Below are 14,052 nucleotides of genomic sequence, written 5' to 3'. Positions count from 1 at the left end.
ATGTGCTTTTGGCAGATTGAAATCCCATTGGAGATGTCTACTGGCCCATTTGGATTCCAGTGTCATCAGTGCAGTCCAAATTCCTGTGGCTTGCTGCGCTCTTCACAATCTTTGTGAAGCCAGAGGTGAGGCATTTCCCCCTGAATATACCTATGACAGCAAGGGGCTGCTAAATCCATTCTCTGAGCCAGAAAGTGCACCTACCACAGCTGGAGCTGGATGCATCTGGGGAACAGAAGTCAGGGATGCTTTGTGCTTCCACATTATGGATTTGTATGGCCCCATGGAAGAGGGGAAATAGAATCTTTATGAATGTGTTTGCGGTGGTGGGGGCTTACTGATTGTGGGTGGTTTCAGTGCCATGCAATGTACTTATGAGTGACATGACCACTTATGAAATGGAAGGTGGAGGTTACTCACAGTATGGATTGATGTATGGAAGTAATTGAAGTATGAATTGCTCTAGAGGGATAGTCATTGCATACTAATTCCTAATTGTCCCTGATCACATGTTTACCTTTATTATTTTGAATGCACATCATATGATGTGAAGTACTGATAGCAATAAACTTACTTGATGAAATAAAAAGCTTTATTTATAAACGTGTATTAGAAAAGTACACTATTCACTCATTCCCAGGAAGGCCAGATGCCACACCATAAACAACAAACAACAGAACCTTACAGAAAAAAAAAATTAAAAAGTGCATGAAGAACAAGCGCAAACAGTGAAACCATGTACAAGACAGAAACCCCCTACCATGGCAAATCACCTGGCCACACGTTCTCTTCTTTCTCTGTTTACTGTGCACTTGGCACTGGAGGGGGTGGTCAGAGGCATCCACAGGGAAGAGGATCAATATAGATGGTTGCATGGAGCATGGTTGCCCTCTCCAGCCACTCATGAGGCCTATGGAGTCTTTGCAAGCTGCTTCTGGACTGCAGCACAGGGTAGTGCACATGGGACCCAGGCTGTGGTGGGGATGATGCAGAAGGATCTGCTACTCTTGCAGTCATTAGTGATGTGAGCCACTTACACAGTTCTTTCTACTGAGCTCTGTCATCCTCCTCCCTTAGCTGCCATTCCTGTTCCAGGAACTGTGAAGTGCCTGATCTTCCATTGAAACCTTGTCCTCAAGCTGCAAAGGCTGAGCCTTTCCTCTTGCGATACCTTCCCTCTAGCCACGAGTCCCTCTGTCTTTGGTATTGAACCTGCTTGTTGGCCCTGTCCAGAACCTCAACCATGAAGTTCATCACGGAAATGCTTCCTCTTGGAATGGTCCATGAAGGTACATTGCACCAGGTTTCTGGTGCAATTTGGGTGTGCTGCGGAAGTACTGTAGCCACTGCAGGTTGAGGGGCCTGGAATAGGACAAGACACAGAGGGCTCAGAGCAGGAACACAGAAAAATATTCTTGTGGAATTTCAAGTACATAAAATGATATTTTTATAAACTGAGCTTCAGTATAGCGTGAGAAGGATGCTTCAGACCACAGAAGCTCCCTGGATACAGCCTGGTTAATCGCAGCAAAAGAAGTGCAGACACAATGGTAAGCTAAAAATTTTTAAAAGCAAAAAAGCGGCTTTGCATTTTTAAAAAAATTACTTGGGTTTGGAGAGCGAGAGAGCGAGAGAGCGAGAGAGAGAGAATCAACAGGATGCTGCTTTAGCTTCTACATGGCTTGCCCTGTTATCACTGCACGCAAATACACAGAACTCCACAGTCTTCCTCCTCCTCCCCCCCTCTCCCTTCCCCAGCACATTTTGACAAAATATCCAAGCTCAGTCATATTTGGGACAAATCATTTTGTCACTGCATGAACTACTGCTAGCTGAAATGGACTAGATTAGTAAATGGAACACATTTCCCTCTCTCCCCCCCCTCCACCCAGAGTTCACCGTTTCCAGGCAGCTCAATAGACCGTTGAGTGGTTACAGAGCAGCGTACTCACAGGCATGGAAATGCAAGGTTATTATTTTTAAGAAGCAGAAATGGCCCTGGCACACCTCTGTGCCTGTCCAGTAAAAAATACACTTTAAAAGGTGTTTACTGTTTGCATTTCCCAGTCACCATTTTGAACTCCATGTGGTGGGGGAAGGGGAAAGGCCAAGATGCTAGGGTACAATCCACCATTAGTGGATACACACCACTCGACAGGCCTTCTCATAACTTTTGCATTGGTTCATAGAGTGGAAATCGCTCCCATTACTGCATTAATAAACATGAAATGAAGTCAGAAACTTACCAGGCTTAGGGGCAGCTTCCATCTCTTCCATGTCTGCTGCAGGCTCCACACCAGGCTGTTCCTGGGGCGGGGGTGGGGGTGGGGGATTAAACAGCTTCTTAGAGTATGGGCCAGAATGTGCAGCTGCTACTCCTGTTCCAAAGCCTGCTCTGGGACTGACTTCAGCAACGGAGTGACTTCATGGTCCTCACATGGCACCTGCTGCTGGCTCCCATGCTGACCAGGTCATCATGCACCACGGTTGGCTCCGTGCTGGGTGCAGTGCCCAGCACCCAGTCAAACTACTCATAACACGGGAATGATGTGAACGAGTTTCCAGAGGTGCAGTTCTGTCCCTTGTTTTCCAGCACTCACTCCTGAGATACTTAATCCACTCCTTGCACTGGTTACCAGTCTGGTAAATTTGCAAAGCTGCCAGCTTCTTTGTTATTCACTAGTCTGCATGGTTGTTCCTGGTACTCTTACAGAAGGCCACGGTTTTGTTGGCCTCGCACCAGAGATTTACCAAAATCAGGCTGTGCTCCTGTTACCATGAGGCAGCATACTTTGCAAAAGGCTTGTTCTAGGCAGTCTCCAGCGGGATAGCTCAGTGGTTTGAGCATTGGCCTGTTAAACCCAGGGTTATGAGTTCAATCCTTGAGGGGGCCATTTAGGCATCTGGGACAAAAAAAAAAAATCTGGAGATTAGTCCTTCTTTAAGCAGACTGATGACCTCCTCAGGTCCCTTCCAATCCTGATATTCTATGATTCATTGCAAACACAGAAGGCTCTCAGACAGGAGCTTGGTGGTCAGAAGACAATGGAAGGGTTAATGCTGATTCACTGAGCTGCTGCTGTACACTAAGGAGAGGTTGCTTCTGTTTTCACTGGAGTTGATTGGAGATTCTTAGGATGGAGAGAACAAAGGGAATTGGCCAGTGAGATTCTGAGATACTTTTGGTGGCCTCCAAGCACTTGAGTTGTGGGGGAGGGGAGGGCCTGTAGTGACACTGCAAAGCAATAGGGTTACAGCTTGACTTGGGCTTGGAGCCTCCAGCCGTGTAAGGTCCTAGGACTCCTAGGTCTGAGCCCAAGACTGAGATTTGTGTGTAGATGGAAAGGGGATGAGGTTGGGCTCAAACCTCAGTCTGAGCCTGGGCTTACATGGCAGCATAGACATACCCTAAGCAAGCAGAGGAGCTAGAGAACAGAAGCAGCAAATGGGAATTTTGTGAGGGAGCTGAGAGAGGGAGATACACCTAATCCATATTCTCTAAATGTAGATCAATACCCCGCCACACCCCTTCCCAAGAAAAATCCCCCCACACAAAGAACAAACCAACCTTGCAAGAGTAAAAATAATGCAGGTAAAAGTCCAGCAGCAGAGTGGGGGACTATCCAGTTTATTGCAGTGAATGCAGCATGTATGATTACCTGCCTTGTGGGCAGATGGCATATGTATATATTCAGTGCAAGGAATTCATGGCCCTCAGAGACAGAATACGGGCTCTCGAGACCAGGGTGGCTGAACTTGGAGGAGCTAAAGGAGACAGAGGTACATAGACAAGACTTTCCGGGACACAGTAGAATGGACCCATCCCCAGTCTGACAGCCTCTATGGAGCAGAAGGAAATGATCCCATAGTTAGGACCCTCCTCCGAGATGTCATGGTATCCTCTCACACCGAGGATATCCCTCTCAGGGAGGGAACCCCAAATATTAGGAAATGTAATGGGGAATTTCATTATTAGAAATATAGATAGATGGCTTTGTGATGACTGGCAGAACCACATAGTGAGTTGCCTGTTCAGTGTAAAGGTTGTAGACCCCGAGACATCTAGAGAGACTTATGTGCTGTGCTTGGGTGGACCTGGTGGTTGTGGCACATGTAGGTACCAGTGACATAGGGGAAGGTAGGAGAGAGGTCCTGGAGGCCAAATACAAGTCAATATGAAAGAGATTGAAGTCCAGGACCTCCACGGCAGCATTCTCTGAAATACTGCCAGTTTCATGCACTGGACCAGTTAGATGGGCACAACTGCAGGGTCTCCATGTGGATTGAGATGATGGCATTTGGAGGAGGGATTTAGATTTAGTAGGAACTGGGGACCCTTTCAGAAAAGAGAGCATATGCAGAAAAGATGGGCTCCGCCTAAGCCCATATGAAACCAGATTCTGATTTTACATGCCAGCAAAGGTCATAGAAGAGTTTTTAAATGAAGGGCTGGTAGAAAGCCAAGTGCAGAGGAGCACACGGTTCAGACAGATATTCCTTAAGGGAGGATCTATTAATGGGGATATTCAATATCCTAGCAGAGCAGAGAAGATAGACATTGATAAAAGTACAGGGAGGAAGTGAGGTGAAACAGTTAATGGGGGGGGAGGGACAGAGAAAGAGTCCCATTCAACTACATCACATGAAGGCAGACAACTAAATATTGCCAAATCTTAATTGCTTGTCTACAGATGCAAGGAATCCAAATACTAAGACAGGTAAATTCGAGTGCCTGGTATTAAATGAGGCTATGGATAAAATAGGTATCACAGAAACTAGGTGGAATGACAATAATCAATGTGACATGGTAATACCAGGGTACAAAATATAAAGGAATGAAAGAGTAGGTCACTCTGGTGGGGGAGTGGCACTATATGTGAAAGAAAGCTTTGAGTCAAATATAGTAAAAATCTTAAATGAATCAAACAGTGCCATAGAATCTCTGTGGAGAGAAATTCCATGCTTGAATAATACGAGTATAGCAATAGGAATATACTACCGACCACTTGACCAGGATGGTGACAGTGACTGTGAAATACTCAGGGAGATTAGCGAGGCTACAAAAACAGAAAATCCAACAATGGAGGATTTCAACTCTCCTCATATTAACTGGGAACATGTTACCTCAGGACAGGATGCAGAGATAAAATTTCTAGACACCCTTAATGACTTCTTAGTGGAACAGCTAGTCCTAGAACCCACAAGGGGTGAGGCAATTGTTGATATAGTCTTAAGTAGTGCTCAGGATCTGGTCCGAGAGGTGAGTATAGCTGAACTGTTTGGTAATGGTGACCATAACGTAATTAAATTTAACATCAGAGTGGGGAGGGGGGGGAGTGAGGGGAATAAAAACCTCTAAAGAAACCCACAAAAGTAGTATTCAACTTCAAGAAGGGGAACACCACAAAAATAAGGAGGCTAGTTAAATGGAAATTAAAAGGAACAGTCACAAGAGTGAATAATTAGTCAAGCCAAAAGAGAATTTTAAGAGCAACTAGCAAAAACCAAAAACTAAACAGCAAATTTTATTTTGTCAAGTACATCAGAAGCAGGAAGCCTGCCAAACAATCAGTGGGGTTGATCAAGGTGCTAAAAGAGAACTCAAGGAAGACAAGGCTGTTACAGAGATGCTAAATTCATTCTTTGCATCACTCTCTACTGCAGATAATGTGAGGGAGATTCCCACACCTAAGCCATTCTTTTTCAGTGACAAATCTGAGGAACTGTCCCAGACTGAGGTGTCAGCAGGGCCGGCGCTTCTATTTAGGTGACCTAAATCTTGGGTGAGTATTCAGTGTCTGACCACTTTAAATTTTATTAAAAACTGGCCTAGTCTGATGACAATCTGTGAAGAAAATCATGGCAAAATAGACAAATATCAAAGCCAAAGTATGCAACATCAGGTTAGAGAGAAATATAGTAGATATGCTGAATATACTGAAACCTATTTCCATAGTCTTGGACAAACTGCAGAAAGATTGCTGCTGCTGACATTTGGAAGAACTTCAACGGACATTCAAGAAAGAAATACTCAACAACAAAGTTAAATTGCTGACAGTAAAGAAGCAGACGGGTCAAGCACTTACTCCACCTCATTTTCTTGCCAAGATTCTCAACCCAAAGTACCAGGGTAGATGCCTAACTGATCAAGAAGATGCTGCTATGACATGGGCATCTTATAACTACCTGTAAGAACCATAATCAATATCAGGGCTGAAGGTGAACTATTCAAGCAGTATACGTTTGCTGGTGTTGTTTTAAAGAAAGTCACACCACTGATCTGGTGGAAGTCACTAGCTAAGCACCTGGAACCAGAGTTTTTTTGAAGTGCTAAACCAGCTTTTGACAGCAATAGCCTCTTCTTCAGGCACAAAGAATATTTTCTTCATTTGGATTAATTCAGTCAAAGTCAAGAAATCAATTGGAAGTTGAAAAAGCAGGAAAACTTGTCTCTCTCTTCCAGTCTATGAATAAAAATGAGGGAGGGGATGAAATCTACTAGTTTTAAGAGTTTGAAGGACAGCATGAGTAACTTAGGATACTTTTGTCTCATTTTCAAGAGACTTAGGCCTTGTCTACACTACCAAGTTTTGTCACCAAAACTGCCGTCTGTCGACCCAAACAGCGAGTGCATACACACTGTGAAGCAACTTTTGTCAGGGAAAATGCCTGGTTTTGGCAACAATACAATCCCCTCATGAGATATTTACATCTTTGTTCTCTACATTTTTGTCGATAAAGTACAAGTGTAGATATTGCACTTAATTTTGCTGTTTTAATTGGCCTCCAGGAGGTGTCCCACATTGCGCATCCTGACTGCTCTGGTCAGTAGTTTGTTTACCTGGCTGCAAAGCAGTGGAGTTAAATCATCTGCCCCTCCACCTTAGAAGCCCCAGAAATTTTTGAAATTCCATTTCCTGTTTGCTCAGTGTCGAGAGGTCTCATCACATCTTCCCAGGTGACCATAGTGGGTTATTGCAGCAAACACTCTCCTGCTTGGACCACTATACAGCTGTTGGATCTGCTCAGTATATGGGGAGAGGAGACTGTGGAATCCCAGCTGTGCTTGAGCCATAGGAATTTTGATACCTATGGGCAAATTTCTCAAGGCTTGTGTGAAAAGGGATATGATCAGGACACACTGCAGTGCAGAGTGAAGATAAAGGAGCTGAGGCAGGCATACCATAAGGCAAGGGAGGCAAACCATAAATTAATGGAGCTATCCTATCTCCTAGAACTGGAAGGGACCTAGAAAGGTCATTGAGCCCAGCCCCCTGCCTTCACTAGCAGGACCAAGTACTGATTTTGCCCCAGATCCCCAAGTGGCCCCCTCAAGGATTGAACTCACAACCCTGGGTTTAGCAGGCCAATGCTCAAACCACTGAGCTATCCCTCCCCTCATAGCTCAGGTACTTCACCTAAGATCTGCAGGTTCTATAAGGAGCAGGATACTATCCTCAGTGGTGACCCCACCTCCATCGCCAAGAGCCCTATGGATACTTCAGAGGGCAGGGAGGCAGCGGAAAGAGGACCTAACCCGGAGGACGAAGTTATTAATGAAGAGGTGGCATTCAAGGAGGATGTGCAACTCCCAGCGGGGTCACCTGGTGGGGCAGCCAGCCAGGAACTGTTCTCTATTCCAGAGGTGTCTAGCCAGTCTCAGCAGTTGCTCTCCGGTGAGCAAGGAGCAAGAGATGATACTCCTAGTAAGTGGCTGTGGCTTGTGTAGTGCAGAGGTGGATTCAGGGCATAGAAATATGGGAGGTTAGCTGTGTTGATGTGAGCTGGACACCTCCCTGTGTAGCTAATCAGTACGGCAGAATAGGGTGTTGATGCACGCCAAGATCTCACAGGAATTCTCCAGAGAGATCTCCAGGAAAGTTTCCTGCAGGTACTCGGCAATCCTCTGCCGAAGGTTCCATGGCAGAGCAGCTTTGTTCCTTCCCCCATTGTAGAAAACTTTCCCACGCCATTCAGCAATTACTTGTGCAGGCACCAAAGTGGCACATAGGCGAGCAGCCTAGGGAGTAGGGTGGAAGCCACAAGCACAGCGTACGTATACCCTCATTTTGCTGCTTACCCTTAGCAGGGAGATGTCTGCTAGAATTACCCCCACCTGTGGAAAAGGATGGGAAAATTTTAGAATTTGTTTCCATGAATGCTGCACCATGACCCTCGCAAAGAACGTGTGCTCTTTCCCCATGTGGAGTGTCCCCCTTCTCCTCCCCCACCAACACTCACCATGCTTTGGGTATTCACAGAGATGTGTGCCTGGCTAGGGTCAGTGAGAAAGTGATGGCAATGTTGCAAAAGGCGTATTTAACAGAAATGTTTCAATGCCATCTGTGAATCCTGCTTCTATGCATTGTCCCCTGTGCTTCTCCAGATGTGGCCTTCAGGAACACCATACACAACCCAGCCGAGCGTCTCTGCCAGATAAGAAAGCATACAAGATGCAGCAAAGAAGACATGTTCTGGGAGGCCCTGCAGTACTCCAATGCAGAAAAAAAAAGGAACGAAAGGCATGCCGGGGGGGCAGGGATAGCTCAGTGGTTTGAGGATTGGCCTGCTAAACCCAGGGTTGAGTGTTCAATCCTTGAGGGGGCCATTTAGGGATCTAGGGCAAAAATCTGCTTTGAGCAGGGGGTTGGACTAGATGACCTCCTAAGGTCCCTTCCAACCCTAATATTCTATGAATGGCAGGACAGAAAAAAAAAGAGAACCACACATTTGTTAAGGACACTACTGAGTGGATGATTAAAGTAATGGAGGTCCTTAATAATGCTGCAGACGGAGCAAATTAGTGCTCGACCTCCACTGCAGCACATTCAGAACTCTTTTCCAGGCCCTCCCAAACTCCACCCACACATTCCTTTCCACCTTCCAGGACTTCTCAGTTTCCCTTTCATTCCACCCCCTCGGACAACTTTCACAGTGATAGCTGGACCTACACACAGCTGTGAAAGTCTGCCCTCCCCTGGTTCCTCCTCTCACCAAGCATGTGTGTGTGTGTGTGCTGTTTCTTGTGTAATAAAAGCAAACTATTTTTTTTCTACAAGGTGAGATTGCAGGCACTGCCAATACATGCACAGGCATTTTAATCACTTTATTACAGGAATATAAAGCCCCAAATGTCACCATTGTCCCCTAGGAAAACTACATGTAATGTAACATCAAAGCAACACAGACAGAGATCTATGTTACTGGTGGTCATTGTCAAAGTGCTGCCTCAAAGCCTCCCTGATTCAAATAGCTTCCCCTCTGAACAACTCTAACAGCCCTGGTATCTGGCTACTCAAAATCAGCAGGCAAGTGGTCTGCCTCAGAACTCCACCCCTGAACAAACCTTTCACCCTTAGCTTCACAGAGGTTATGCAACGTACAGCATGCAGCTATGACCATAGGAATAGTATCCTCAGTGAGAGCCAACCTGCCATAAAGGCATTGCCAGTGCACCTTTAATCTGTCAAAGGCACATTCAACCGTCATCCAGCACCTGAGCCTGTTGAACCACTCCTTACTGTTGTCCTGTGTAAGGTTTCATGAACCACGGTTGTAAGGGGTATGCAAGGTCCCCAGGGATCACTATGGGCATTTCAACACCCCCCACACTAATCTTCTGGTTAGGAAAGAAACTCCCTGCTTGCAACTTTCTGTACAGGCTGGTTTTCCTGAAGATGCATGCATCATGCACCTTCCCAGACCACTCTGCATTGATGTCACTGAAACGCCCATGGTGATCCACAAGCATCTGCAACATCATGGAGATGTACCCCTTCCTATTGATGTACTCCATCACAAGGTGGTCTGGTATCAGAATTGGAACGTGTGCCATCTATTGCCCCTCCAAAGTTAGGGAAACCCATTTCTGCAAAGCCGTCCACTATTTCATGCACATTTCCCAGAGTCACATTCCTTCGTAGCAGGATGCGATTTATTTCCCTGAACACTTGCATTAACGTAGCCCCAGTGGTCGACTTCCCCACTCCAAATTGATTCAAAGCCAACCGGTAGCAGTCTGGAGTTGCCAGCTTCCATACAGCAATCGCCACATGCTTCTCTACCGAGAGGGCAGCTCTTATTCTGGTGTTCTTGCGCCGTAGTGCTGCGTGAGCTCTGCACACAGTTCCAAGGTGGCGGCTTTCTGCATCCAAAAGTTCTGTAGCCACTGCTCATCATCCTACACCTGCATGACGATACAATCCCACCATTCAGTGCTTGTTTCACGAGCCCAAAAGTGACAGTCTACCCAATGCACCTGCTCTGTGAATGTCGGGTGCCTGCTAGTCTTCTTCAGTAAGGAACTTCACAATTAACTGCACTGCCATCTGTGACATCTTCATGACAGTTAACAGAGCACAGGAGAGCACTGCGGGATCCATCCCTTCTAACCAAGATGCAAAGAAGGGCCATTGAAAAAATGCCATGAAAGAAAGCTGGAAGCCCATGGAGTGCTGGGACAGAAAGCAATGCATCATGGGATATTTAGCACTGTCCCAAGATGCGCCGCAATCCGCTTGGTTGTCCCACAACACCTATCAACAGGTACCCACAGTACATTGCTCACACAGTTGATGTGATCTGCCGACAGAGGGAGCAAGTGTGAACACGAAATTGCGATTTTTATTATAATCGACTTTTAGGCATCATCACTTTTGCTGACACAAATTGGTAGTGTAGACATGGCCTACGGAGAACAGAAACTTAAGCTCCAGTCACTTTCATTTCAACGTATTTGAAAATTTTCCCAGGCTGACCCAGGGCCGGCTCCAGGCACCAGCTTACCAAGGAGGTGTGGGGGCGGCCACTTCGGAGAGGGGCGGCACGTCCAGCTGTTCAGCGGCAATTCGGCAGACGGTCCCTCACTGCTGCTTGGAGCAAAGGACCACCCCCCGAATTGCTGCTGCAGATTGCAATCGCGGCTTTTTTTATTTTTTTTTATTTGGCTGCTTGGGGCGGCCAAAACCTTGGAGCCGGCCCTGTGCTGACCTGAAATAATCCATTTAATTCACTGTCTGCAGTTTGTCCCTCTGTTCCCTTAATAAATCATTTGGGTGTAAATATGAAATTCGTTTTGATAAGAAAAGTTTACGTATTCAAAACATTTAAAGTTGCTTTGTTAAAATTTATTCTTAATATGCTGTTGTGTGTGTGTTTAATTAAATAGCAGTTACCATCCTAATACAGCCTGATACAAATCATGAGCAAAAAATTATCAAGTACATAAGGAATATATAATTCACCATTTCTAACATATTAAAGATGTACAATTAATAATCTGAAAATATTATGCTATATAAATTTAAATAAATAATGTATAGTGTGTTCTCCTAGATAGCAAAAAGATGTACCTAATCTAGTGGAAAGGCTCTATTTAGTTGTATAACCATTAAGGCATGTTGCTATATCAACCAACCAATGAGAATGCACCTTTCTTTAGCAAATAACTGAAGTACAAATGGAAAAGTTGATTGAAATAGATCATTTAAACCAGGGCTCTCCAGTTGGTGATTTAAATCATCTTTGATTTACCTCAGTCCACCCTGCTAGCTAATATGAAAGTGTGTCACTGCCCACTCTACAAGATGGAATGACAGAACTCTAAGTGCTATATTTCTTACCAGTAACTGACCCACATTGGACATTAACCCTAACAATGATGCAGCTAAAGAAGATTCCTCAAGTTCAAGAGATAGGACATGCTGGTAGAGGACAGTTAGTGCCAGGGATCTTGAACTCTATCCCTCTTTTCACCATGAGGTCCTCATTCAGTGTATAGAAGAGCTGATGGCCGTTAAGTCTTGGCATAATGGAATTTACAGCATGAAACTTGTGTATTATTCATTAATATTTGTATAAGTGTTTGCTCATACAGCAAAATTTTATTTATATTTTTCTCTTTTTCAACCATGTACTAGTTGCTTTATGATATACTAGAGCCAAGATTTTCAAAATCTATTATATGATTTGTATTAACACCTAGAAGCCATGTCCCCATTGTGGTGGGCACTATACAGTCATGTAACAGATAGTCCTGACCAGAAGAGAGGGGTGCCTAGAGTCAGGATCCTAAGTCCATATTTCCCACCTAAATAAGTGGCCTGATTTTCAGAGTTGCTGAGCTCCAGCAACTCCCATAGCCTTCAGTGGAACTTGGGCTCCTAAGTCACTTAAGTACTTTTGAAAATCCAACCCTGGTGTGTCTAATGTTAAACTCCTGTTTTTGAAAATTTTGGCCCCGAGTTATTTTATACGTCACTTTCACTTGTGTTAATCATGGAGATAGCAAAGCATAAATGTTTTCAACTAAATTAAATCACTCAAGAAAAATCTAGCTGAAAGCTGCTAAAGGATTTTTTAATAGCAATATCCTTCATAGACATTAGTCATTGGAAGACTTCTTTATTAACTCCTTGAGAATGATGGATCATTACACCAATGTCTCCTAAGAACATTATTCAAGTTAAAATAATGACCATCATTACAACTAACATGCACACAGGTACACAAAAGGAAGCACTAGGGCTTTATCCATTAGTCAGCCTGCTATAATATCAGTCCTCCAACTGGCATTTAGAGCACCCAGTTCATGTCAAGGCTATATAGACAAAGTCATTCACATCTGTGTTGGAAAGGAAAATGGGGAGAGGCAGGGAAAGAGGCCCACAGAATGATTACTTCTACATCAGATATTTTAGGATTGTAAAAGCTCAGCAGTGCACCAATTATACTGGAAGAATTACAGGGTCTCTTCAGGGAGGAATCGCTCAGTGGGTTGAGCATTGGCCTGCTAAACCCAGGGTTGTGAGTTCAATCCTTGAGGGGGCAATTTGGGGCAAAATCAGTACTTGGTCCTGCTAGTGAAGGCAGGGGCTGGACTCAATGACCTTTCAAGGTCCCTTCCAGTTCTAGGAGATAGGATATCTCCATTAATTTTTATTTATTTTACCTAAGCAAATTCAAGTTTTAGTGTTATTTCCAGTCCTTATCCACTCACTAATCCCTACAATGTAATCGGGGGCCAAGAGAAAAGGCACAAGCAATTAATGTTGTAGGGCAACAAATGTCATTGCCTAAATTCTTGCCAAGCACCTGTGGTTGAACCAGGAAACACTCTCAGTAGCATCATTGACTTCAAACATAGATCGTCAATAGGTCTTGGTTTCTATTACAGGAATAAGGACAAGTTGATGATTACTTTAAAATATCTCCGGAATGAATGGCTCATGAGTCAGACCCCAAATAATCATGAGATTAAAAAAAAAAAAAAAAAAAAAAGATTATATTGGGGTGTTTGTTTTGTCTGGTCTGTCTTGATTTTTGACCTCCCCAGCCCATCTGCAGTGAGAGAGAGACACACATTACTGTTGCCCACTCTCCAAACTGTACTGGGTAAGAAACTTGCACCCTCACATCTGTCCATTTCCTGCCCAGCAATTAATTCCATCCCCCTCAGCTCAGTCTCACTTATCCGTCACCCCCATCAGTATAGCACCCCCCAGTCTCACCTCTGCTCCTCCTGGTGTTCTTCGGCCTCCTCTCTCAGGACTGGGGGGTCCTGCTTTGGTATCCCCTCTCCCTATTCCAAACTGGGGGGCAGCTTCAGAGGCTCTTCAACCACCTCTGCCCCTTCCCAGGCCAGGTGCTGGAGGGGTGGGGAGCAGTGGCACCATCCCAATCTTTGTTCACAGAAGGGAAGGAGGGGGCAGAGCCACCCCGGGCTGCTGGGCTCTTTAGCTCCCTCCTTGAGATTGACTTCAGGTCATCTTGGGCAGGGGGACGGGGGAAAGCTCTGCCTGTAGCTAGTCTAGATTTGTTATTGTGCCCATCGGAGGTCTCAAATTCACTCAGAAGCTAGAGCTTCTCCAGTCATCCCAAGATTGGCTCCAGCACCAGCCAAAATCATGTCCCTCTTGAGGGAGGGAGGGGGGAGATTGGAGGGAATATTTATATCTATTCATCACTTATCTAACTATTTCAAGTCCAAGAAAAAAATTCCCTAAAATTAAAATGTTCATTCAGATAAAAGCTATGTTTGTGAGGTTGCTAATG

General features: G+C 44.9%; 1 long non-coding RNA gene across 1 annotated transcript in view; it reads right to left on the bottom strand.

Moving 5' to 3' along the window:
- Window positions 1-574: 574 nt before the first annotated feature.
- The window catches only part of LOC135982632 (uncharacterized), a 31,418-nt gene continuing 17,940 nt past the window's right edge, over window positions 575-14,052 (bottom strand). Inside the window, exon 3 of the long non-coding RNA XR_010600090.1 lies at window positions 575-1,362. This is a non-coding gene — a long non-coding RNA (uncharacterized LOC135982632). The remainder of the gene's footprint in view (window positions 1,363-14,052) is intronic.

This window comes from Chrysemys picta, chromosome 3, assembly GCF_011386835.1.
Source record: "Chrysemys picta bellii isolate R12L10 chromosome 3, ASM1138683v2, whole genome shotgun sequence".
Classification (NCBI taxonomy): domain Eukaryota; kingdom Metazoa; phylum Chordata; order Testudines; family Emydidae; genus Chrysemys; species Chrysemys picta.
This window is presented reverse-complemented; position numbering and strand designations above follow the sequence as displayed.